Source organism: Sarcophilus harrisii, chromosome 4 (genome assembly GCF_902635505.1).
Source record: "Sarcophilus harrisii chromosome 4, mSarHar1.11, whole genome shotgun sequence".
NCBI classification, from domain to species: Eukaryota; Metazoa; Chordata; class Mammalia; order Dasyuromorphia; family Dasyuridae; genus Sarcophilus; species Sarcophilus harrisii.
This window is the reverse complement of record NC_045429.1, coordinates 42,421,291-42,445,316: the sequence shown is the minus strand read 5'-3', so window position 1 is coordinate 42,445,316 and position 24,026 is coordinate 42,421,291. Positions and strand designations below refer to the sequence as shown.

General features: G+C 33.0%; 1 long non-coding RNA gene across 3 annotated transcripts in view; it reads right to left on the bottom strand.

Annotated features, from left to right (window-relative positions):
* Window positions 1-4,488: 4,488 nt before the first annotated feature.
* Window positions 4,489-24,026, bottom strand: part of LOC116419047 — a 77,267-nt gene continuing 57,729 nt past the window's right edge. For all 3 annotated transcript variants that reach the window (XR_004229273.1, XR_004229272.1, XR_004229271.1), the window contains one exon: window positions 4,489-4,707. This is a non-coding gene — a long non-coding RNA (uncharacterized LOC116419047). The remainder of the gene's footprint in view (window positions 4,708-24,026) is intronic.

The following is a 24,026-nucleotide window of genomic DNA, read 5'->3' as shown; positions in this document are numbered from 1 at the left end:
TTTATATTTTATTCATTGACCTAGCATCTGGAATATCAAAATATCATTTTGTCTACGTTAAAAAGTCCTATGTAATCAAAATTTTGCTCATCAAATATTTAGAATAGGTTGATTATTTTGTGTTCTTTTAAAAAAAATCATTGAATCAATCAATTACTTCAGTAAAATACAAATATAGTCACAGATAAGACAAAAGATTTTCCATAAAGTACTTGCAGGCCACTGTTATACATCAGTTGCTTAATCTGCCTGAATAAAGAAATAAGCTGTTTTCACAAAGTTTCAGTATTTTTTCACATCAAGTCAATTGTTTTTTTATCAATTTAACATTCACAAAACATTCAAATATATGGGTTGTTTGGATTTTTCTGATTCTTATCCAACTCGATGACTCGATTTGGGTTTTCTTGGCAAAGATACTTTACCATTTCTTTTTCCAACTCATTTTACAAATTAGGAAATTAAGGCAACTAGAAGTGACTTCCTCAAGATTGTAAATATCTGGATAGTCATGAGGTAATTTTAAACTCTAGACAAATAAAAAACTCCAAATAAAAGATAATGACAAAGAAAAAGGAGAGCTTATGAAAATATGTAGCTAGATTTAAAACTTTTAGGGATGTGCATATATTCAAAATCAAAATATCACAGAAATTCAAAGTTTTAAGGGACTTTGGCAATTATTATGTTCATGCCATTCCCAAATGAGAATTTTTTTCTTCAAGATTCTCAATTACCATCCAGCCTTTGCTTATAGACAACCGGGGAGGAGGAACCCACTAATGGGAGGAGAAACCCACTAATGAGAAGAGGCAGTCCATCCCACTTGGAGACAGCTCTGGTTGTTTAGAAGGTGTTTTGCTGGTGCTGGTGGTATTGTTTTTGTCCCCGATTTCAAACTGAAATGTGCTTTTGGGGAATGTCCACATTTCCCCTAGATTTGTCTTCTGGATCCAAACAAAATATGTCAGTTCCATCCTCCACTTCAGAGCTCTTTACATACTTGAAGACAGATGCTCCCCTGAGTCTCCTTTTCTCCAGACTAAACATCCTCAGAACCTTGTACTGATTCCCATATGCCTGAATTCAAGATCATTCTCCATTTTGTTTGTCCTTTTTTGGATTTATTCCAGCCAGCCATTGTCTTTTCTAAAATATTTCATCAAATAAATAAAGAGAATATATTCTAGGTTTGTTCTGATCAAAGTTGATTTAATTCACAGTTTAAATTCCATATACCTAACATTTCCCCCTTCCTGTTTAAGTAAATAACATCCATAAATTTTAAATTATTGATGCCTAATAGTTCTGTTTTTGTCTGCTACATACTCTCAGTGTGGTCCTACAATCACTTAACCTCTCAATTCTCTAGGAAATTCTCTAATAAAAGAAGCTGCAAAGATACTTAGCTTCATTTTTAGTAGAAGCTACCCTATCTGGGACTTCCCTCTATTCATGCTAGTACAGATCCAGCCACTATCCCTATGTCTGAGTCCTGAATGTTTTCTGAGAGCATTCGAGGGAAACTAAGTTTCATAAACCAAATCCAAGTTCACGAGAAGTATAATGGTATAGTGGAAAGGACACTGGATTGGGAATAATGAGTAAAAAGAATGGATGGATGGATAGATGAAAAAGCATTTATTAATATATGTATTACTTTTTAAAAAGTGATATCTTAAGTACTCAATCTGTGCCAAACTATCCTATGTGTTGAAGCTATAAAGAGCAAGATATATCTGCTTTCATGGAGCTCATATTCTAATTGAGGAAGATCACACATAATAGAAATTTCAGCTTCAGGGAGGAAGAAAAGGCCTAGAAAGCATTTGGAAGCAGCTAAAAAAAAGGTATCTAGTACCAAGACTCGTGAATTATGTCACAAGATCAGGTGATAGTGCCACATTGTCAAGAACATAAAAGAAGGTCCAATAGTAATAGCAGCAAACATTAGGATACAATATTCAAACAAATGGCAAAGCCTCAGATCCTCTCTCACACAAAAGAAGTGCTTAAAAAGACTTGAGGTACTTTACCAACTTTTCTATATATTAATTCTTCATCTTTGGAGAAGTCACTTTTCTAGATCTCAACTCCCTATTTTAGAAGGTAAAATAATAAAATGAAATAAGATACTTTGAATTATATATTCTTTAGGGTTCTTCCCCATCCCTGAAATTTCTGGGGGGGAAACAAAATTTCCTTATAGACTTAGACAAATTGTTTTATGCCTTTGGACCTCAGTTTCCTCTTCTGTAAAACTGATGGGGTTCAACTGGATGATTTCTAAGGACTACTTTGTTTATGAATTTGTGATTTCATTTACATAAGATATTCCCCCTGAGGAAATTCACCAAAGCAGATAACCAATTGTTCTGCAACTTATTGACTACTGAGTGAGTTAAACAAAGATTTCAGATTTTTATACAGTCAGATTATAGTAGTAACAAGATTATAACTTCAAGGCAGTGTGCAATACTATTTCTCAAAGAGGCATAAAAAGTCTATGACCTATTTGATACTGAGTTTTTAAATAGTAGGTATAGACTAACATTCTGTCCCTCTCTTTTCACCCCCATTTAGCCCTCCAAGGATTTGTAATAATAGCTCTATCATACTAGGAATCAGTAATCACATTTGCAATAATTATAATAGCAGTTCTCACTAATCTTCTATTGTAGATATGGGGGGAAGTGGGAAAATTCAGCCAAATCTTTTGTGGCAACAGTGTTATAATAAATAAAGAACTAGTCTCAGTGTCAGAAAGATCTGAGTTCAGATCCTTCTGTTTTTGAAATATACTTCAAGTGACACTACCAAAGTCATTTAATTATCAGTGTCCTAGGCAAGTCTTTTCAAATTACATGACTTTTAGAGAAATAAACAACATCCAGAAAAGCCCTATAACAATAAAATCAGAAGACTAGATCCTTTCCTTTTCCATTACTTGGATAAATATTACTTGAATAGCAACCTTAGCCTGAGCAAGATAAATTATTAATACCTATACCAATGGGAAAATATGGCAGATCTTTCCTGCCAATACATAGCCATAATAAATCTATGTGGAAAGCAGCCATCTTGGATTCAAAAGAATTTATGACTCTCAGCCTAGGACAGGAAAGTGTTGACCTTCAAACTGAGACTATGTAGGTGTTATAAATAAATTAGAGAGGAATTAATTTGACCTAGAAATTCATCATTAGTGGTTATTATTCTGCTATATTCATAGAAAGCCAGCTAGATTTGGAGAAAGAAAACTTGGGTCCACATTCTTAGCTGGACTCCTTATGATCTATGTGACTTTGAAAAATTTCTCATTTCCATATCTCTCTAAACCTCAGTTTCCTCCTTTGTAAAATGAGATGATTGAACTATGATTCCATTTCTTTTAAAATAGTATCAATAACTTCTATTACACTACATATAGTTAATCAGAGAAATTGCTAAACAGTCAGAATATCTTGGATCTGTTCTTCAATGCTTCCTTTAATATAATGTCTGGTCTTGCCTCTCTGATTCATCTCAATCTAATCTAAAGAGGGTTAGATTACTTAAAAGTTCAATTTAATAGTTTTTTATATTTTATTTGTTTTAATATTTAATAATCTACTGAGGCACTGTTCTAGAGATTGGAGACATAAAAAGAATAGTTCCTACTTTCTAGGAGCTTATATTCTACTATAGCAGAGAAGTACATAATGGGAGCCCACCCACTTCTGTTACTATCTATGTTAATGTAGACATCACAATCCCACTCTGAACCTCAAATTCTCATTTTTAAAACTAGGTAGTAGAACTAGATAACTTTTACAATCCTTTCAAGCTTTAAATCTATGAGCCTAAATTCCTAAATAGATATAGAACAAATAAAATTAAGGATGGAGGGAGCATGACAATTAGAGTGATCAAAGAAAGCCTTATGGATGAAGTGGTATCTGAATCAAGTCTCAAAGAAAGTCAAGGTTTCTGAGAGCAATTGTTTCATTGCATGGAAGGTGGAGGTATGGGACAGATTGTGGAAAATAGGTAGTTAATAAAAGAATGCCTGAAGGGTGATTTTCAATCCTTGAAGAGCAGTCTAATATATATGCCAAAGTATTTTTATTTATGATGATATGGTGTCAAAGATATACAGCTGCGTTTGTTGAATTATTGGCATACCGGGAAAGTGTATCTAGGTCGATGGAGAGGGTTTTATTTTCCTCCAAATGCCTTTTATAAGAATTTTCTCTCTGCCTCTCAAAAGAATATATTTCAATTTCTGTGATTATTTCTCCCCCAAAAACCTCATCTTCATTATAAAAATGTCTCCAATGTCCCTCTTAAATATTACTTTTTCAGCATCTTTATCTACAATTACGATCCTCAAAAAGGATTTTTCTTGGTTACTTCATGTCTGTTCTCAGCCCCATATTATTCTGTCCTTTCCATTATATCCATGGAATATCTAGTCTATTTCATATAACAGAATGTGGGAGAGTTTAATTCAACAATTATTAATTATGTATTGTATGTAAGACACTGTGCAAGGTTCTGGGGTGAAAAGTCAGAAATAGGACACCTCTTCTTCAACAGCCACCATCTTGTGAACATATTATATTTCTCACTGTGTTCTTCATTATTTACACAATCACTGCTTCCACCTTTTTTTTCTCTTGCAAGGTTAGACAAGAAACATTGTTCCTCCTCATGTTCTCTCTAAAACTGAAAAATAAGGAAGATATTGTATTAGTCCACTTCTTTGCCTACCCAGCAATACCACAGTGATGTTCTCCCAACTATCATATTGTGAAGTTCATTGGAATGAGATGAGATTAGATCATGATTTCATTGTCACAGAAAGTTCCCAGGAAGAAAATAAATTCAGCAACTGTTTGACATCTCATGATCTCAGAAAGTTGCCTTAGATGCTTTAACAGCTTAAATCAGGAATTCTTAAACCTTTCTCACTTAGGACCCCTTTTGCCCAAGAAATTCTTACATGTCCTTACATGATATGTCTTACATGAAATTCTTACATGTATAAAATAGGCATACAAATAAAAAAATACTGACAATCAATCATAATTTCATGATCACCCACAAGTCATTTCAAGTTGAAATTATAAGTCTTTGATGTTACGAGGCTGCATCAAAGTCACAAGACTTTCAAGCCTTCTTATGACTTTGATAGATTTTCTATCTATCATACCATGTTCCATCTTTAAATTTAAACATTTCAATTATTTCAGCCTATTCCCATCCTCCTCATCATTTGCTATTAGTTTCAGGATAATTCTCCACTTGTCAAGATCAATAGATAATAAACATCACAAGTGGGAGTTGAACTCGGGTCCTCTGATTCCAGTACTAACCTTCTTTCTTCTATATCCCACTAACCACTTATGACAATTGTTTTCAAGTGTTTTAAAAGCTGCCATATGGAAGAAAGCTAACTCTTCTTGTCTTGGAGAGCAGAATTAAGAATAATGAGTAAGAATTATAAAGAAGTAAAATTAGGCTGGATATAAAGATACATTTCTGAACAATTAGAGGTATGAAACAGTTAAATAGACTGACTTAAGAAGTAGTTGACTCCCCCTCACTAGAGATTTCCAAACAAAGTCTGGATGACCTCTTCTCAGCTAGATAACAATGGGCATTCTTTCCCAGGAATGACTTGGACCAGGTGGCCAGTGATATAATTTCCAACTCTGAAATTCAACAATAATATGATTTTTAATGAAGAAAAAGATGTGTCCTTACCAGGAGCACAACCAATTCCAAGATTCTGGCAGAAAGGGAGTTTCACGGACACTGCATTAAGGACTCAGCACTAGCTGAGTAATAGGGTACTGTCCAAGAAACAGTCCCATTTGCCTCACTTGTGTTTTTGCAAATGAAAGTATATGTTTTTATGCCCAAGACTGTAATACTGGCTCATCTTTTGCCTCATTCTAACTAAGGTTTAGTGAGAAATATCTCCAATTCTCTGGGGTAACATCTCTAAATGGCAGTGGATATTCTGACTACTTTAACAGAATTAAGTCAGATTTTAACTTGATCTTACATTTTCTTGCTTATTTCACTAATGGAAGCTGTTTCAATAACTTTAAGATGGCTATAACAATCAATTGCTGATTCATTAATGAATAATTGATTTTAGTTTACTATGAGAAGTAATAATGTGTTAGATTTTAAGTAACAGTCAACCACAAAAACCTCTCCAATATATCCTCTCTTCCTTTCTCCCTTCCTTCCTGTTCCTGGGAAATAGTCCCGCTCTTCCCTTCTCTAGGACCTTGTCTCAATAATCTTCATTTTCTTGCATTTTCAATCTAATTCTCTCCCTAGCTCCTTTTATTCCATCTAGAAACATGATCCTATCTCTCCTTTTAAAGAAACAGAAACTCTTAACTCTCTCTTTCCTTTGGGCTATGATCTCATGTCTCTCAATTTTATTCCACAATCAGAATTATAGAAGGAACAGTATTTTCGCTGTATCTTCTTCCTTCATCACCAATTTTGTTCTCAATTCCTTGAAACTGACTCTACTTCTAGAAACTGTTCTCTTGAATATCATCAATGACATCATGACCTCCCAATTCTCTATTCAATTTTCAGCTCCCATCTTTTACAAACTTGGGAATTTTTGATATTGTTGACTATCTTCTCTTTCATTCTGTATTTCTTGGGGAATCTTTTGATCCCTCCAAATGTTATTTCTTTATCTTTTCTTTTTGATTCAGTTTGTGTTGGAATCTTTACAAAGTGTTAAGCCATTAGAGTTGATAGAGACAATAATTATCTAATTTGGCATGGTTCAATATGATTGATTTGATCTTAGAAGGAGATATTTTGGGCCAGAACTTGAAACAAGGTACTAAGTACAACTGATGGAAACAATGCTTGTGTTCACACCTTTAGAGAGCTCATAAGTATCTAAGTACTCAATGGAGTTCACATATTTGGGAGAATTCAGGGTTTAGAAAGAGATATCTGAATTCACATCTCCCTTAGGGCCAGAGAGCATGCTGGGAGATAGCCCACAATCCCATTCTCGGAGAAGTAGCATAAATATAGCTCCAGTAAGCCACTAGAGAGAGTTTTTCTTGGGAGCATTCCCGAGAGTCTGAGAGGAGCACTCTGGGAGGAAACCTACAAGTCCTATCTCCGAGGCAGAGAGGTTTCATTGCATCTTCTACCTTGGTGCTGGCTGGAGTCAGAAGGACAAACCTTTGGATTTGGAGACATTCGGAGGGAGCTCTTGGAACCAAGCAGAGCGATAGGCCTCTGAGCTAACTAGGCTATATTGAAGGACACAATAAAACATCTGAACTTTTATCACCTGGCTGTGTTTTGGAAAAGGAACACCCACAAATTTGCTCACTTTTTTGGCCATTTTCTTTTTTTGTTGTTGTTATTCTATTCCAAAACTAATAACCTCAGGATTTGCAGTCAGGTAGTACCTATCTTATAAAAGCATTTCTTTGAGAATCATCAAAGACATCCTCACTGAGGTCATTAGTGGGGAAAAATAAGCTTCCCAGGTGTCACTGCACAATAAAATCCATCTTTGCCATCAAGCAACTGGTTGAAATAACTTACAGAGAATTTCACTGTGTTTATTTTTTGTTAATTATATGAGATAACACATTTTATTTTGGAGAGCAAAATGTTTCCTTGAAGGTTCTTCCAATAAGATGTCTCCCACCCCTACATCAAAGTTATTTAATATTCATTGAAAATATGTCAGGGAGAACTTTATGTGATTTAGCTTTATTGAAAAATAACTGGTTAGGAAAAAAAAAGAGGAAGAACTATGCTATAAAAGAGATCTGGGTGCTGATTACATGCAGAAGAAAGATTCCCAGTGAGTAGTGAAGGCTCCCAGGTGTTCATATTCCCAGATACTATACTAGTTGCATCAGGCCCTGGAGTATTGTATTAAGTTCCTCAAATAAAGTGATTCTTAGTCATAGGAGTTTTACCTCCATTCTACTGAAAAATCAAGTGAATAATGAATATCTGTTTAAATTTTGACATGCACTAGCAAATTATGAAGCTCATCCATCAGCTATATCAATGTATGTATGTTTTTAATTTATACATTCACACATAGATATATGCATATGTACAAGCCAAAAGCTTTAGTGAAATTTTAAGTTATTAAAACTTATAGGATACTGTGTATTAGAACCAATATGTTATATGTGAACATGTAAGATACATATATATGCATATATGCATTCCTGTATGCATGTATATTTACATAATATGTAATACATATTACATGCAAATATGTGTGCATTTTTATGTGTTATATATGCATATGCAACAGAAGCAATAGTTGAAAAAAGCTGAGTTTTAAAGCCTGAAGACCTAGATGGAAGGCCAATTTAAGGTTATGATCTGTCATCCTAGGAAAATTATTTAACCTATCAGTGAATCAAGCAAGCTCTCAAAAACTATGAGTTGGGGGAGGTGCAGGCAAGATGGTGGAGATGACATATGTTTCTCTCTGATCTTCTCTACATCCCTCAGACAAATTAGCAAATCCAGCCTCTGAATTAGCTCTAGACTGGCAGAACCCACAAATATTGGGAGTGCAAGAAATTATCAGCAGAAGATAATTTCAAAAATTGCCAGAAAATATCTGTTTCAATTGGAAATGGGAGTAAGACAGTGAAGCACAAGAAGCTGAATACAAACACCAGCACAAACAGCACAGAGTTTGCATGGCAGATAATCTATGGGAAGGAATCTACAGGAATCTACAGCAGTATTGGCCACTCTGTCCTGGTTGCAAGCCAGTAGATCAGCAGAGAAGTTATAAAACATCCAACACAAACACAAAAGATCAATTGTGAACCCCAAATACCAGAATATCATGGGAATGGCCACAGTCACCCAGCACCAGGAGTGAATCAGCACTGACTCAGCACTGGTGTGGTCACTTGGAAAACTTTCCCAGCCCTATAGGCAGAACTTAACTTTTAAAAAAAAATGATTAAAAAAGTAAAGAGGACTATGATGATAGACAGCTTCTATGGCGAAAGAAAAGAACAAATTTCAAACCCTGAGGAGGCTGAAAGCAAAAAGCAAATTCTCCAGATGAAGCCCCAAAATTCATTAGGACCTGGTCTCCATCACACAAGGCTCTCCTAGAAGAAATTTTAAAATATCTTAAAAGAGAGCAAGAAGAAAAATGGACAAAGGAAATGAAAACATTTCAAGAGGGTTTGGAAAAGGCAACACAGAAATTATCTGAAGAAAATTCACTACAAAATAAGACTTAGTGGAATGGAAAAAGCATATAATTCATTAAAACATAGATTGGATAAAATGGAAAAATAAAGCAACTCCTAGAAAAACAGAATTTGTGAAACAGAAAAAGAAAATAATTCCTTAAAAAACAGAATTTGTGAAATGGAAAAAGAAAATAACTCCTTAATAAACATAATTTGTGAAATGGAAAAAAATTCCATAGAACAAAATAACTCATTTAAAAATTCATTGGACAAATGCAAAAAAAAGTTTAAAAAAAGTAAAGGAAGAAAATAATTCACTAAAATTCAGAATTGACCAAATGGAAATGAATGACTCAATGAGACAATAAAAATCAATCAAGCAAAACAAAAACAAAAACAAAAGAAGAAAGAAAGAAAAAAAAAGAAAAGAAAAAATAGAAAAACAAGTAAAATAACCTAATTGGCAAAACAACTGACCTGGAAGATAGATCTAGGAGAGACAATCTAAGGATTATTGGACTCCCTGAACTACATGATAAAAAAAAGATCCTAGACACTATCTTTCAGGAAACCATCAAAGAGAAATGCCCATATATCATAGAATCAGAAGGTAAAATGACCATTGAATGAATTCACCGAATGCCTTCTGAAAGAGACCCCAAAATTAAAACCCCAAGGAATATCATGGCTAAATTTGAGGACTATCGGGCCAAGGAAAAAATATTACAAGCAGCCAGAAAGAAACAAGTCAAATACTGAGGAGCCACAATAAGGATTACTCAGGTCCTAGTAGCTTCCACTTTAAAGAATTGAAGGGCCTGAAATCTGATATTACAAAAGGCTAAGGAACTTGGAATGTAATCAAGAATAAATTGCGCTGTTAAACTGAGCATTTTCTTTTAGGGAATAAAATGCACATTCAATGAAACTGTTGAATTCCATTTATTTTTTATAAAAAGACCAGAGCTAAACAAAAATTTTGACCTCCAAATATAGAACTAAAGAGAAGCATAAAAAAGTAAAAATAATTTAAAAAAACAACTCTTGAGAACTATATTTCTGTTATGAGTATACATTGAGAGTACATGCATAATCTAATTTTACTGTTTTATATATATATATATATATATATATATATATATATATATATAAACTAGAGATGGAAAGGGAATTATAACAGAGAAAAAGGGGAAAGTAGAAGTAAAATGAGGGAAATTACATCTCAGAAAGAGGCAAAGAAAATATATTATACTTGAAGGAAAGAAGGGAAGGTGACAAATATTGTTTGAATCTTACTCTCATCAGATTTGGCCCAAAGAAAAATTTAGAAATATTTGGTTTCAACGAGAAACATCTCTCATCTTATAGAAAAGTGGGAAGGGAAAGGGGAAAAGGGAAGTTGTAGGCTAAATAGAAGGAAAAAGAGAAATAGTAAGGGAAAGGTATAAAAAAGGAAGAGGGTCTCTAAAAGGAAAGGATTGCTTGAGCCAAGCAATGCTCATAAGTAAAATACTGGGGAGGAGGGAAAGTGAAAAAGGAAAGAGAAAAGTATAATTTGGGGTTAATGAAATTATAGGAAATACTGAATTAGTAGTTTTAACTGTAAATTTGAATGGGGTGAACTTTAAAGCAGAGTGATACATACAGAGTAAAGGTAAAAAACTGGAGCAGAATCCATTATGCTTCAGGTGAAGTAAAAAAAGAAGAGGTAGCCATCTTGATCTCAGATCAAGCAAAAGCAAACATTGATCTAATTAAAAAAGATAAGGAAGGAAACTATATCTTGCTAAAGGTATACCATAGATACCATAGATAATGAAGCAATATCAATATTAAACATATATGCACCAAGTGGTGTACCATCTAAATTCCTAAAGGAGAAGAGAATTGCAAGAAGAAATAGATAGCAAAACTATAATAGTGGGAAATCTCAACCTTGGTCTGTCAGAACTAGATAAATCAAACCAAAAACTAAATAAGAAAGAAGTTAAAGATGTAAATAGAATAGTAGAAAAACTAGACATGATAGCTCTTTGGAGCTTTGGGGAGATATACCTACAAAAATTGCCCAGATTTTAAAGAGGAACTAATTTACTTTAATAATCCCATTTTAGAAAAAAAAAAGTAATAGAACAAGCTATTAATCAACTTGCTAAGAAAAAATCCCTAGGACCAGATGGATTTACATGTGAATTCCACCAAACATTTAAAGAACAATTAACTCCAATATTATATAAACTATTTGAAAAAATAGGGAATGAAGGACTCCTACCAAATTCCTTTTATGACACAGAAATGGTATTGATACCTAAACCAGGTAGGTTGAAAACAGAGAAAGAAAATTATAGACCAATCTCCCTAATGAATATTAAAGCTAAAATCTTAAATAAAATATTAGCAAAGAGATTACAGATAATCATCTCCAGGATAATACACTATGACCAAGTAAGATTTATACCAGGAATGCAGGGCTGGTTCAATATTAGGAAAATTATCAGCATAATTAACTATATAAATAACCAAATTAACAAAAATCATATGATTATCTCAATAGATGCAGAAAAAGCATTTGATAAAGTCCAACACCCATTCCTATTAAAAATATTAGAGAGTATAGGAATAAATGGACTTTTCCTTAAAATAGTCAGTAGCACCTATTCAAAACCATCACCAAGCATCATATGTAATGGGGATAAACTAGAACCATTCCCAATAAGATCAGGGATGAAACAAGGTTGCCCACTATCACCACTGATATTCTATATTACATTAGAAATGCTAGCCTTGGCAATAAGAGAGGAAAAATAGATTAAAGCAATTAGAGTAGGTAAAGAAGAAACCAAATTATCATGCTTTGCAGATGATATGATGATATATTTAGAGAATCAACTAAAAGACTATTAGAAATAATCCACAACTTTAAGAATTGCAAGATACAAAATAAAGCCACATAAATTATCAGTTTCTTATATATCACTAACAAAATCCAACAGCAAGAGATACAAAGAGAAATTCCATTTAAAATAACTGTTGATAATATATTTGTGGATTTATCTGCCAAGGGAAAGTCAGGAACTATATAAGCAAAACTACAAACACTTTCCACACAAATAAAATCAGATCTAAGCAATTGGAAAAAACATCAAGTGCTCATGGATAGGTGGAACAAATATAATAAAGATAATAATACTCCCTAAATTAATCTATTTATTAAGTGCTATGCCAATCAAACTCCCAAGGAACTATTTTACTGGACTAGAAAAAAATAACAACAAAATTCATATAGAATAACAAAAGATCAAGAATTTCAAAGGAATTAATGAAGAGAAAGGCAAATGAAGATGGCCTAGCTGTACCAGAGCTAAAACTACATTATAAAATACTGGTTATCAAAACCATTTGGTACTGGCTACGAAAAAAGAGTAGTTGAGCAATGGAATAGGTTAGGTCCACAGAACAAAATAGCCAATGACTATATTAATTTAGTATTTGACAAACCCAAAGACCCCAGCTTTGGGGATAAGAATTTACTATTTGACAAAAACTGTGGGGAAAACTGGAAGCTAGTATGGCAGAAAGTAGGCATATCCCCACACCTAACACCATATACCAAGATAAGGTCGAAATGGGTTCATAAACTAGACATAAAGAATGATGTTATAAACAAATTAAAAGAACATAAATCCTTCAGATTTGTGAAGGAGGGAGGAATTTATAACTAAAGATCATTATTTATCACAAAATAAATAATTTTGATTATATTAAGTTAAAAGGTTTTTGTACAAACAAAATTAATGCAGACAAGATTAGAAGGGAAGCAATAAACTGGGGAAACATTTTTACATCCAAAGGATCTGATAAAGGTCTCATTTCTAAAATATGTCAAATTTATGATAGTTCAAGCCATTCTTCAAATGATTAATGGTTAAAGGATATGAATAGACAATTTTCAGATGAAGAAATTGAAACTATTTATAGTTGCATGAAAATGTGCTCCAAATCACTATTGGTCAAATAAATCCAAATTAAGACAACTCTGAGATAACACTACACACCTATCAGATTGGTTAAGATGACAAGAAAAGGTAATGACGAATGTTAGAGGGGATATGGGAAAAACTGGAGCACTGATACATTGTTGTCGAAACTGTGAAGAGATCCAACCATTCTGGAGAGCAGTTTGGAACTGTGATCAAAAAAAGTTATCAAACTGTGCATACCCTTTAATCCAGCAGTGTTCTACTGGCCTTATATCCTAAAGAGATCTTAAAGATGGGAAAGGGACCCACATGTGCAAAAATGTTGTGGCAGCCTTCTTTTTGGTGACAAAAAACTGGAAACTTAATGAATGCTAATCAATTGGAGAATGGCTGAATAAATTATGGTATATGAATGTTATGGAATACTATTGTTCTATAAGAGATGACCAACAGGATCTTTTCAGAAAGGCCTGGAGAGACTTACATGAACTGATGCTGAGTGAAATGAACAGAATCAGAAGATTATTATACATGGCAACAAAACTATACAATGATCAGTTCTGATGGACAAGGATTTCTTCAACATTGAGATGATTCAAAGCAGTTCCACTTGTTCAGTGATGAAGAGAGCCATCTACATCCAAAGAAAGAACCATGGGAACAGTGTGGAACACAACACAGCATTCTCACTCTCTCTGTTGTTATTTGCTAGCATTTTGTTTTCTGTCTGGTTTTTTTCTTCCTTCTTGAAATTATTTTTTTTTGGAAAAATTACCCATGCATATGCTTTGTAAATAAAAACGATAATAATAATAAAAAGACAAAAAGAAAATATATTAATAAATAAATGAATAGATAAGCCCCATTATCAAAAAAATTACTATGAGTTGCATAAAAGATGATTATCTGCAAAGGTAAAGAAAGTTCCCCACACACACATATCCACATATCCCAGCATCCATAATACATTGTAATTTCTGGATCCATGCCCTCCCATTTCTATAGTTAATTTGCAGCTTTCTACTTTTCCCCTTACATGTCTACTGAGTCTAAGGAGCTTCATTTCTAATGATCTTCTAAATAACACTATGTAGATGTCCTGCTGACCCCTCAAAATGCAGCATATTAAAAAGTAAGTATATCCTGTCCCCTAAAACCTATTTCACTGCTGGACTGCCCTAATTTTTTATGTTTTTTCTAGTAAATTTATTTTTAATACACAATACTTTATGAATCATGTTAGGAGAGAAAAATCAGAACAGAAGGAAAAAACCATGGAAGAAATTTTAAAAACAAGAAAAAAAGAAATGAACATAAGTATGGATTTGCTTTTAGTCTCCTTAGTTCTTTTCTTGGGTTCAAATCATATTTTCTGTCCAAGTCTGTTGCCATTGCTTCGGATCACTGAACCACTGAGAAGAACCAAGTTTTCCTAGTTGATCACTGCACATTCCTGCTGTTATTGTGTACAATATATTCCTGATTCTACCTGTTTAGCTTAACATCACTTCATGTAAATCTTTCCAGGCCTTTCAGTAATCAGCTTGTTCACTATTTTTTATAGAACAATAATATCCCATTACCTTTATATAGCACATATTGTTCAGCCATTCCCCACTGGATAGATATCCACTCTTTTTCCATTTCTTTACTTCCACAAAAAGAGCTGCTATAACATTATTGCACATGTGGTTCCTTTTTCCTCCTTATGATTTGCTTGGTGTACAGACCCAGGAATGACACTGCAGGGTAAAAGGGTATGCATTGTTTTATAGCCCATTTGGGCAAAATTCCAAATTGCTCTGCAGAATGGTTGGATTATTTCACAATTCCACCAACAATGCCTTAGTGTCCCAGTTTTCCCCACATCCAGGCCAACATCATTATCTTTTCCTGTCAATTTTTTCCTTATCCAATCTGAGAAGTATGAGGTTATATCTCAAAGTTGTTTTAATTTGCACTTATGATTTGGAGATTTTTTTTCCATGTAACTATAAATAGGTTTAATTTTGTCATCTGAAAATTGTCCATTTATATCCTTTGACTATAAATTAGGGAATGACTTGTATCCTTATAAATTTGACATAGTTCTTTATATATTTTAGGAATGAGAATTTTTCAGAAGCACTGGTTATAAAGATTTTTCTAGCTTTGTACTTCCCTTTTAATCTTGTTTCTGTTGATTTGTTTTGCAAAAGCTTTTAATTTAATATAATCAAAGTTGTCCATTTTGCCTTTTGTTATATTTTCTAGCTCTTCCTTGTTCATAAATCGCTCCCTTCTCCAAAGATCCATTAGGTAAATTATCCCTAATTTGTTTATGGTATCATTCTTTATGCTTAAATCACATACCCATTTTGACCTTATTTTGGTATGGGATGAGAGTTGTAGATGTGTGCTGAGTTTCTGACATTATTTTCCAGTTTTCCCAGCAACTTTTGTCAAGTAATGAGTTCTTATTACAGAAACTAGAACTTGGGGGGTTATGAAATATTAGATTATTATAGGTCTTGATTATTGTGTCATGTGTTTCTAATCTATTCTGGTGATCTACCACTATTTCTTAGCCAGTACCAAATGGTTTTGATGACTGCTGCTTTATAATATGGTTTTAGGTTTGGTACTGCTAAGCTACCATCCTTTGTAATTTTTTTTTATTAATTCCCTTGATATTTTTCCTCTTTTGTTCTTCCAGATAAATTTAGTTTTTATTTTTTCTAGTTGTATACAATAACTTTGGCAGTTTCATATGGCATTGAAAAAGTAGACCAATTTAAGCAGAATTGTCATTTTTATTATATTAGCTTAGCTGAGCCATGAACAATTGATATTTTTCCAGTTTTTGTTTTGTTTTGTTTTTTTTACATTTGACTTCATTTGTGTAAGAAGTGTGTAATTGTGTTCATCTAGTTGTTGTGTCTGTCTTGGAAGGTAGACCCCCAAGTATTTTATTTTGTCTACAATAATTTTAAATGGAATTTCTCTAACTCTTCCTGAGAGGCTTTGTCAATAATATATAGAAATGCTAATGATTTGTGGGGATTTATTTCATATCCTAGAACTTTGCTAAAGATTTGAATTCTTTCCAGTTGTTGGATAATTTTCTAGGATTTTCTAAATATATCATCATATCACCTGCAAAGAATGATGTTATTTTTTATTGTCTATTCTAATGTCTTTAATTTCTTTTTCTTTTATTATTGCTAAAGCCAACATTTCTAGTACAATGTTGAATAACAGTGGTGATAATGGACATCTTTCTTTCACTCCTGGTCTTATTAGAAATGCATCCAGCTTTTCTTTACAAATAATGTTTGCTATAAGTTTTAGATAATGTTTATTATTTTAAGGAAAGCTCCCTTTATACCTATGTTTTTTCCTGTTTTTAAGAGGAATTGATGCTATATTTTGTCAAAAGCTTTTTCTGCATCTATTGAGATTTTCATATGATTTCTGTTGGTTTTGTTATTGATATGGTCAATTATGGTAATAGTTTTCCTGATACGGAATCAATCCTGCATTTCTGATATAAACTCCACTTGGTCACATTTATTATCTTGCTGATAACTTATTGTAATCTCTTTATTCATATTTTATTTTATTTAAAATTTTTGCATTAATACTCATTAGGGAGATTGGTCTGTAATATTCTTTCTCTGTTTTGGCTCTTCCTAGTTTAGTATAAGGACCATATTTGGTCATATCAGGTGGGCCAGTAGTTTTAAATGGTCTCTTCTGGATCTGTTTTCCAGGTTGGCTGTTTCTGCAATGATATATTTCACATTTTCTTCCATTTTTTCATTCTTTTTAGTTTGATTAATTAGTTCTTGCTGTCTCATAGAGTCATTAGCTTCTTTTGCCCTGTTCTGGTTTTTAATGCTTGATTTTCTTCAATTATCTTTTATATCTCTTTTTCAATTTGGTTAATTTTACTTTTTAAGGAGTTGTTTTCTTCAGACAAATTTTCCTTCCTTTTTCAAGCTGTTGACTTTCTTATGCATATCCATCATTTCCTTTCTCATTTTTTTTTCTTTTACTTCTCTTATTTGCAATTTTAAGTCTTTTATGAGCACTTCTTAAAAGCCTATTTGGGCTTGAGACCAGTTCAAATCACTCTTTGAGATATCTTCTGTGCACATTTTATTCTCGTTTGAGTTTGTGTTTCGGGCTGCCCTTTCACCAAGGTAACTTCCTATGGTCAAGGTTCTTTTCTGTTTTTTGCTCATTTTCTTTCCTTTTCTTTTGATATTTCCTCCTTTTTTACTATTATGGTTGAACTCTGTTCCTGTAGCTCTGAGCCTTGACTTTTAGCAAAGGGCCCCTTATCTTTGTAAGGAGTAGCTTGGCTGTTCTTTTCAGGAAACATCCTGGTTTCCCAGAGTTTGCCTTAGAAGCTGAGACTGGAACCTGCCCCACTTACCTGCTTCTCTACTGAGCCAGGACTGAGAGTCTTAATTGCTTATTTGCTCTGATTAAGACCCTCTCTCAGACTTTCCCAGAATATCTGGCCTGGGCTAAACACCTTTTTCACCCCAGTGAGACTGACCTTTCTTCTTTTTTTTCCCCCCCAGTCTATTTTGAGTTGGAGAATAGTTTCCATCAGAAACTGTCCAGAGACTTGGTTTCATATGGTTTTCCAGGGAAACTGGGAAAGCTCAAGCAGCTTCCTGGCTTCACTTTGCCATCTTGGCCCCTTTCCAGAAATCTTCTCTATTTCTTTTGTAAGTCACTTCAATCCCCTTAGTAAATTCATGTTAAAAATTGATAAGTTACTGAAGCTATTTCCTTCCCTTTTCCTCCATCCAAATTTTCATGTTCTATTGATTCTATTTCCTCTTCATCTGGAAAAGTATGACCCTTTCTACTCCCACTGTTATTATATGTGTCTGGTCCCCATTGGGTTTAATGCCAACTGATGCACTAATCCCAATTCAATCTAATTTCAACAAGCATTTGTTAAGCACCTATGATTGATCAAGTATTGTACTGGGTTCCAGGGCTATAAAGGCAGAAATGAAAACAGTCTGAAAACAACACTGGGTTGATCATTCAAGGTTGACCTTCAAGGAAGAGTAAATTTTAGCTGTGCTACTTTTATGGAAATATTTGAACCTCAGTTTCCTTATTTGCAAAATAAATATACCTACCATAGTGAACTAGTGCTAAATAACACAGAAAAGCAAAAATGTTTAAAAAAAAGTTTTTCTATATTTTTCTATAAGAAGCCTTTTATGATTCCCTTTAATGCTAACACGTTCCCTTGTGAAACTATACCCAATTTATGCTATCTATATTTTATTTGTCCATAGATGTCTGCACATTGTCTCCCCAGTCAGCATAAAAATTCTTGAAGGGTAGAGATTGTTTATAGTTTACTTTTGTTTTTTTTGCTTTTTTTTATATCCCCAGTGCTTAGTATGATACCAGATATACATTAAGCACTTAATAAATGCCCCTTAATTTTTTAACTATGGAATGTTATATATACATATATATGATACTTTTGTTTTTTAATATTTATAATATAATATATTTAAATATTTTATAGGTATGATTTTACATGTATTACCTATATATATGTATTAAAACATACACACAGATATATAGAGAGATAGATATACACAAAGATATATACAAGTAAATACATATATATATATATATATATATATATATATATATATATACTATCACCAAAGTACAAGATCCAATATTAAGTAGAGAGTTGATTTTTTATTGTCTTTCTTTTTTTTTTTAAACATTTCCCTAAAATGATGGGGGGAACACCAATCTGTATATTTTATATCCTTATGGAGATTATTACTTTTATTCAAAATTATGTGTCCTGAGTTTGTTAACAAATTGTCCAATAACAATAAAGTCCTACTCCAGGCACCACTTTGAAAGCATGGCCTCCAAACTCTCTCCACTTCCTGCTAGATCACCAACTGATGACAATTGATGGCAAAATGGTTTTATTAAATTGAGTCTTTTAGAAAAGACTTTTGTTCTCCAGCAAAGTAGCTATGGGCTTAATATGCATAGCATGCTGATCCTGAAGATGAAATCACTCGAATATGCCTTTAAATTGCATTTCCTGAAAGCTGCATTTTTGTATTTGTTTTGGACCAAACACAAAGCCATTTGGGTCTTTTAAGGTATAGCTTTCACCTTCTGAATTATGACTAATATGAGTTATGGAAATTATTCCATCAGATATGTCAGGGGAAAATGATTTAATAAGTGGTTTGATTTGTAATATCAGGCAGGGGCTCTGGATCAATAGCAAAGCAAGATGCTGTGAAATCCATTTTCAAGTGTTATTTCCACTTTGAGGCCAGTTAGAGTTAAAGAGAAAGACCAGCTCTACTCCATCCCCCTATGGTCCCAGCTTAAGAAGTAGTCTTAGGTGACCAGGAATAGAATTCACACTCTCCCCCTGAGCTTTATCACTAAAATGAGAGTGATACAAAGCATATAATAGAACAACAGAGATAAAACTGAATACTCTGCGATTTCAGTGACTAATGTGGACCTTAAAAAGATGAGAAAATACACCCCTCTCCAATCTTTGTAGAGATGGGATGCTTTGATTGGGACACCTCATAGCTATACTGAGATTAGCTAAATGTGCCACAATTCAATTGAGCTGCTTTTTAAAAATTTTCTTTTTATGTTTTTATTCTTTGTTTTGAAAACCTTTTCTGTAAAATCCAAGGACACGGATTCAAATATGACTCCCAACACCAATACCAATATGACTTTGAACAATTGACTTCACATATCTTTCTGTCTCGTTTCCATCATCTATAAAACTGAAGGTTTAGATTAAATGGCTATGACATCCCTTCCGGCTCAAAATCTGTGACTCAAGTATATATATGCAAAAGGAAAATCCCACCAAGTGACAGAGGAAAAAAGTTTTGAGTTAGGGGTGAAAATTATAGGAAAATAAAACATATCAATATTTTAAAGAGTAAAATCAAACAGAAATAATTATATTTCGACTATTTGATGGACAAGGTTGTTGTAAGAAATAAGTTTTATAAACTTTAAAGTACTATTTAAGCATGAAATTTTATTATTGCTTATAAAGCACAGTGGATAGTGATCCAGGTCTAGAGTCAGGAAAAGCAGAGTTCAAATCCAGCCCTAGACACTTACTAGCTATGTAACCCTGGACAAGTCACTTAAGCCTCTTTGCCTTACTTGTAAAATGAGATGGATAAAGAAATGGAAAAGCCTTCTATTATCTTTACCAACAAAATCCCAAATGGCATGGCAAAAATCAGATATGACTGACATGACTATACAATTCTTAATGCTTGAATCCTAAGAGGGAAAGATCCCTATCTGTCTGTGAAATAGAATCAGAAGATAAGATAGTCAAGAATCTAACCAGTTGTAGATTGTTGTACAAGAAGCCTTGAAAAGCACAGAAATAGGAACTCAAAGCCAAAATCTTCTAAAATGAAGGAAAAAGTGATTATCTTACTGCTATAATCAATAGAATTTAAGATCCTTGAGAACAGATTTCAGAATATGCCTAGAATTCACAAAGGCATTTGATAAAGTTTCTAACAGTATCTTTGTGGATTAGTTGGAAATGTGGAATCAGTCAGTTAATCAATTAACAAAATGTACTAGGTGCCAGACATAGGACCAAGAACTGTGCATACAAGGCAAAAATGAAGCCCCTACTCTCAAGGGGATGACGTTCTCATAAAGACACCACACAGTCAAGAATATCAAGGGAAGTAATCCCAGAAAACAAAGAAAGGTGGTTTAGTTGTACCAGATCTAAAATTATGTTGTAAAACAGCCATCATCAAAACTATTTGGTACTGGTTAAGAAATAAGAGTGATGTATCAATGGAATAGTTTAGATACAAATAATACAAACAACAGTCAATCACAATAGTAATCTACTGTTTGAAAAAAAAACCCCAAAGACTCCAGCTTCTGGGATAAGAACTCATTATCTGACAAGGGGAAAACTGGGAAACAATATAACAGAAACTAGATTGATCAATATGTCATACTCCAAACCAAGATAAGGTCAATATGGGATTATGAGTTAGATCTAAAGGGTGATACCACAAACAAATTAGGAGAGTAAGAAATGGTTTACCTGTCAGATCTATTAAAGAAGGGAAGAATTTATGACTAAACAGGATATAGAAAACATGCAAATTGGATAATTTTGACTACATTAAATTAAAAAGGTTTTCCACAAACAAAACCAGTGCAGCCAAGATTAAAAGGGAAGCAGAAAATTAGGGAACAATTTTCACAGCCAATGTCTCTTATAAATGTCATTCCTAAAATATATGAAGAACTGAGTAAATTTATAAGAATACAGGTCATCCCCAAATGATAAATGATCAAAGATAATGGAGACAATTTTCAGATGAAGAAATCCAAGTCATATGAAAAAATTCTCTAAATTACTACTGATTTGAGAAATGCATAACAAAAGCACCTCACACCTATCGGATTAGATAATTTAACAGAAAAAGGAAATGATAAATGTTGAAGAGGATGTGGGAAAATTGGAACACTGATATATATTGTTGGTGGAGTTCTGAACCCATCCAAACCATTCTGGAAAGTAATTCGGAATTATGCACTTGGGACAATAAACCCGTGGACAATAAACCTGTGCATATAGTTTGATCCAGTAATACCACTATTAGGTCTGTATCCCAAAGAGAGCATAAAAAAGGGAAAGGACCTCATGCATAAAAATGTCTATAGCATTTATGATGACAAAGAATTGGAAATTGAGGAGATGCCCCATCAATTGGGGAAAGGTTGAACAAATAGTGATCTATGAATGAAATGGAATATTCTTGTTCTATAAGAAATGATAAGCATGTGGAATAGGAAAAAACCTGGAAATACTTACATACACTGATACTGAATGAAGAAAGTAGAACTAGGAGAACATTATACACAGTAATAGCAACATTGTGGTATGGTCAATTTAGAAAGAGTTAATCCTCAGCAAGACACTGTCTAAGGAAATTTCCAAAGATTTATGATGGAAAATGCTACCTACAGCCAGGGAAAGAACTGAATCAAGGTCAAAGAATATTATTTCACTTTTTTTTTTGTTTTTTTTTATTCTTTCCATAGTTTTTCCCTTTTATTCTGATTCTTCTTTCACAATAAGTAATTTGAAAGTGTTTAATATGTATGTGTATTGTATAGCCTATGTAAGATTGCTTGCCATCTTAGGGAAAGATGTGAGGAGGGAGGAAAAAATAAAAATCTTATAAAATTAAGTGTTGAAATCAAACCAAAATGTTAAAAAAAGAAAGCTAATAAAAAAATAAAAAGAGAAACTATAGAAAAGCTTTCTTTGTAATCAGAACAACCAAGCACTGTTGCTAAAGGAAATGTGACTGGATTTAGAAAGAATTTTGTTACATAGAATTCTTTATCTTAATAATATCTAAATATTTTGTTGTTATTGTTTCATTTCGAAGAAGACTATGACATCAGGGAGGTAATACCATCATAAAAAACAATGTACTTAAAAAAACATTTAAAATGACTATGCATGTACAGCATATATGTTTGAATGACAGTATGAATGACATAAGGAAGGTATAATTAGGTATATTCAAAATTATTCAAATTACCAAATAATTCACCAAATATTTATTAAAGAGTCCTTGTTCTTAAAAAAAATTTACTGATAATTTATTAATGTTTTCCTGGTATGAATATTCAGAGATCCTTCCTTGGTCCTGTGGCAGCTTGGTAGTTAGTGCAAGAGACAGAGAGGTAGGTATGAAAAGACCTGAACTGAAATCTGGTGCTTATTAGTTTAACCTCTGTCTTCCCTCAGTTTCCTCATCCACAGAATGGGAATAGTATTAAAAAAAAAAAAAAACCCTTTACCAATGGCAAATAAGTAGCACAATAGTGCATTAAATTTCATCTTCCTGAGTTCAAATCTAAGCCCAAACACTTATTACATGTGTGTCCTTGGGTAAGTCATTTAACTGTATTTGTCTCACTTCCCTCATTTGCGTAAGTGAGCTGAAGAAGGAAATATCAAACTAATCCTATGTTTTTGCCAAGAAAAACCAAGTGAGGTTATAAAGAGTCAGGAATGACTGAGACATCAATAAAAACAACTACTTACTAAAATATTATATTATCTGAAATAATTTGTTTTTAGGATTAAATGAGATGATATTTGTAAGGTGCTTAGCTAAAGCTACAAAGACAAAAAAAAAAATAAAGAAAGCAAAAAAGAATATAAAGACTCCTCCAGCCTCAAGAAGCTTACATTTTATTATTATAAAAGACAACATAGACATATATAAATATATGCAGAAGTGAACAGAACCAAGAGAAAATTGTACACAGTAACAGCAATGCTGTGAGATGATCATCAACTATGATTGACTTAGCTCTTCTCAGCACTGATCCAAGACAATTCCAAAAGACTAATGATGGAATGATTTTAGGTAGAATTTTATTTCTTTAGTTCCATCTTGAAGAAAATATGTAAATTTTCTGAGGCATAAATGAGGAAAAACACATTTTAAGCATTAAAAACTTCCAGAAAAAAAGGCCTGTTAATGGGAAATATATTACCATGGCTGAGTTGCAAAGATACAGATATTTGCCTGGAATAAAAAATCCAGAAACAGGATTAATGTACAACAGTTTGGATTTCTGGAATAAATGTTTTTTTCCCAAAACAGAGAAATTTATATTTTATTCTAGAGGCAATAAGGAATCTTGGGGGTTTGTGGAATATGAAAATAATATGATCAATCTGTATTTAAGGTAAAGC